The sequence below is a fragment of the Helicoverpa zea genome, chromosome 12 (assembly GCF_022581195.2).
Source record: "Helicoverpa zea isolate HzStark_Cry1AcR chromosome 12, ilHelZeax1.1, whole genome shotgun sequence".
NCBI lineage: Eukaryota > Metazoa > Arthropoda > Insecta > Lepidoptera > Noctuidae > Helicoverpa > Helicoverpa zea.
In genome coordinates, this window is record NC_061463.1 from 467,536 (window position 1) to 472,271 (window position 4,736).

A 4,736-nucleotide genomic window follows, 5' to 3' on the forward strand; every position below is an offset into this window, starting at 1 on the left:
CATGAATGTTTGGTAAAGAATCGGGCCGTTGAAAATAGTAGAAACTCCACGGCGAAGACTGATAATGTACCTATTTTAATTATGTCTAACTGTAACTTTCAATAAACCGATTATTGCGCAGCCAACATACTTATAATAACGCCTGTTTTACCATAGGTAAATAGGTACTGTAGGACCGGGAGATAATTATCTTGTTCAAAATGAAATACTGATTCGGTATCACGACGTTTATTGTTTGGGCTCGAGAGGTGAAGTCACACACTTCAATATAAAAACTTATTCTATTTCAAATCGAATCTATTTACATCATTGTCTGGCCAGGAATTGAATATAAAACACCAAAAAATATCTAATTAAGACTACATCTCTACAGTACTCCTCAACCAGAACATCAACTAAAACGTGAAAAACCTCACGAATTAAAATAAATAAAAGCAAAAATAAAAGCCAACCTGTAAGAAATAGCTAACAACTTCAGCTCGAAGGCGTCGGACAATGTTTTCCCATCTTTTACTTGCATATAAATAAGTCTGGATTATTTTGTTCAGCCCTTGCAACTCGTGGCGTGTTGTATAGCAAATAAACCTTCAAGTGTACAGTGCACGGTACACATAGGCAATAACACGCCTAATAAAGTTCTCTAATACGAGCCGATGTCGCGCCGATTATTTTTATTAATTTTGTTACCGAGGCTTGCGATTTGCAACAACAATCGCGGGAGGTTAAATTGTAAGAAAAAAGCGGTCAGCAAAACGCATTATGATCTCCGCTCCAATACCCGCTGAACGCAAACCCCAGCGGGATTCAACAGGGCCAAGGTCTGCCGGGGCTGCGGGTTGTTCGAAAGAGATACCACGGCCCTGGTACACAAAAGGCCTATGACGGAACACGACGGTTTTTAGTCAGTAAGAGTCTGACACTCCCTCACCGCTGCTAAGCCACAGCGGGAGGGGTCATTTGATGATTTTTAACGTCGGAAAAAAAAAGATACTTAGTTAAAGCGAGGGTGCTCGCCGATATCCTTGGCGTCTACAAATATTGTAAAAAAGTTTCTCAAATGATTTTGAAGTTCAGAACCGATGTTTGAAATTGACAGAGCGATCTTACATATAAAAATGTAAGGGACACATCAATTAATCAAGTTTGCTGATGTGTAATCAGTCTTGTTCAATACCTAAACCTCGTACCAACTCCGTTATGTGAATTACCCTTTTCTCAACAATTTAAAGTAAAGATTACTTATCCATAATTTTTATTCAATTTTATTCAATTCTTATTATAATTTGTACCACACACAAAACAGCCTTATTCCTTCTTTTTGTGTAACACTATATCCCATCGTAAACTTCAAGATAAAATACTGCGCGATACGCAAACACCACGATACCTTTGCATCTCATCCACCCTTATCTCAAGGTCATAAGGTTGATTATTGGTTGTTTCAGGCTGTGTTTAACTTGGTATTACCCAGTGTGAAATTGACTGCAGGCTATTGAATTTTAGTGTTTATTCGGCTCTGCATATAGTAATTTGTTATTGGTAACGCAATATTTAGCTGGTTGAACCGAGCAGTATGTATGGGAGTGCCACTTTATGACAATGTTACCGTGGGTGTGGGGATGCCAGATATAGAGATATCGAGAGTTTTATTTATTTATTTACTCGTTACGGTATCAAAATAGAACTGTTGAAGATATTATGTTCATTGACGTGGGATGAATTCATTACACAGCGTCAGGGTTTATTTTCAGAGAGATGTGCGGCTCTTTACATATTTAATTCATAAATACGAGAAATTAAAAAATATCTTGAAAACTTGTCTCGAACGTTGGATTTGATGTTACGTCAAATAATTTATGAACCACTTTGTAAATGATCCGAACTGATCCGAAAAAATAAAATTGAAAATCTAAAAGGCGAAATTTACCAAAAACACAATTCCCTTAACCAGAAAAGCTTTGTCTAAGAAAAAGCTTGCATCTCCATCATTTGCGCTCACCGAGCTGTTACAGCAACAGGAAATGAGGTATACTTCCGGCAGAGGCGGCTTCCGGCCGACCACTTCCGGCACACTAGCGCCGCCCAGCGAAACTAATGCCTTATTTGTACAACCTCCATGCAAAGTAAAGCGCGTTCAAGTGCTATTGTTGTAAATGAAAAAAGAAAAAAAATTGTGTATTTTTGAAGCAGGTACATTTTTATTACAAATTCCACAATTTGGAGGAACAAGCTAAGATAACTTAATATACATATTTTTCTCACTTTCTTGAATTTTAAAGCAGCTTTACTAGAATTCAGTGACCCTGCCATTGACAAATAGCTTCACCAACTTACATTATTTTTCTACAACTATGTTAAACAACCGCTTCTAATCAACACAACACCTATTCACAAAGTATTCAAAAATGTAATCACCAGTTCGAATGTCAAAAACACTTCCAAATTCAAACACGTAAGACATCAGATCGTCCGTCAAGCGAGTGACCGTTATTTTTCACGCGAACTTATGTGCCTACCCCCCAACGACCGATGTGTTACATATCACCGATTGCTTACAAATTGCGGAGTGATTCGGGGCCGGATTGGTGATTTTTTTAAGGGTTGAGAGGGGTCATTGTACTTGTGTGTTATTTTTGTTTTCTTAAGTTCAATTAATTCTTTATATATCTCTTCTCTTTACTATGGAATAGCGAACCACAGACCTACTAAAAGAAGATAGAGTTAGAATATAATGTTAAATGTAGAGAAATTCTTGGCTTTGGGTAGTTTCGACAAAAAATATTTAGGTTCCAAATAGTCACAAAGCTGTCATCTTATTTATTTCGAGAGATACATGAAAGACCATCCTTTTAGAATATGAATGCGTGCTAAACTGAAGTTTTAGATATGTGTAAAGTTTAGTAATAAACTTGTAGAGAAGTCGATAAGTTAGGAGTTTGCAAGTCATGTATTATTGAAGGTCTGACTCTGTACTGGTCCTATGTGACTTTTTAGACCAAACTTTACGGCTAGAAAACTACCAAACTACCATTTCAGTCAGTACTAACATAAATCCCTAGAGCGACTGTAAAGTTGAAAAAAGTTTGTACAAATAAACAATTTTATTGTCATGTAAAGTAAAAGTTGTCAATATATATGATGTTTTGAAAATAGAAATAATTACATTATTATTTCCACTGCCAAATAAACACCACAATCAAGATACAAAGTTGCCAATAATAAAGAGTTTCTCTCTCCCTCTCTTAATGATAACAAAACAAATGTCAGAGATATGTAAAAGGATATGTAGTGCTGGCTGGACACGTTATTACCTACATTTACATACTACAAATACTTACACATTTCAAGTACAAGTACTTACCATAACAAGTGCTGCCTCTACCGCTTACTCACTCTGTGGCATTCTCGTATAAATCAAGATCGGCTGGTCACGTCCGAGGTCGGTTGCAGCTTAGCTCGTATTCAGCATGCAGCTCCGTGGTGCTTTACTATAACCACACTCTAATATTGTACTGAGTACAAGAGTTGAGCTACTTCTACTGCTGGAAGTACTTGGTTTAGATTTAGGGGCTATAGTTATGCAAAAGTCCTGGAAATGGACTTAAGTAACTCTTGTAGCTGAATCGCTGAATATGGTTTAGTTAGATTAGTGATTGGGGTCTAGTTTCAATATATTTTCGAGTAATAAATAAATTGAGAACACCATACTTTTCTGTGATTTTCTGTCGTTTCGTCTAGAACGTGTACAAGATTATAACTATATATCGCATTATACTACATAAGACTGACGTTTCATTTAATTTCAAAGAAGGCTTTCGAAAAAATCTAAACACTACATTAAACAATCGTAAATGTCTGCCCACCCCGGCTAGGAAGCGCGGCGAGCATATTCGACAGTTTTATGATAACTGCACGGAGCTAAGTGCGGTTGTATACTCGCGACATAACAATATCCGTCGGGTTCGCTTCCGACCGCACGCGGGCTCGTGGCGAAGTTGTACACTTATACCAGTAGCACACGATAGCGTGCTTTTGGAGAGTTACACTTACATTTTTTAAGGTGAAGACGTTTTGTGGCGATTGGCCAAATAGACTTGGAGTTGACAAAGTTTATAGATGGTTATGAACAAGAAAGCAAATTGCTGTTTAGAAAATTGATATGACGTCTTTTAGAATAATAAAGCAAAACAAAGAATGTAATAATGGTGGTAAAGAATACTATACATACTTACTTACCACTAGGTAATTAAAACCGCTCTGAATTGCTACAGAACATAATACGGACCAGTTATCGATCTAAAGACCTCGCACTCGGCAGAAACGATTACAACTACTAATTCAACAACATTTCATTTTCACAAATTCCTTCCATAACCTTACTATCATTGCATTCACTTGGATGGTGTTTGCTCCAATCTTTTCCCATACTTTAAAATCACTTGGCACATTTCTTGGCAGAGTCTGACACATTTACTGGCAGTCTGGCACAATGGATGGCAGGCTGGCACAATGGATGGCAGACTCTGGCACGTTATCAGGTCGGGTTAACGGTGCACCCTCCGTGGTTCATTGGTCACGCAAAACCATCGCGTATTTGTGCTCGTATTACTACCTATGTTTGCTGTATTTTTCCTGATGTATTTTCACTATTTTCCTGGGGTTGTATGAGCTTCATGTGAAAATGAAATTATAGTTTTGCGAACCTACAAAAAACCATGTAGGCAATACCATCCAGA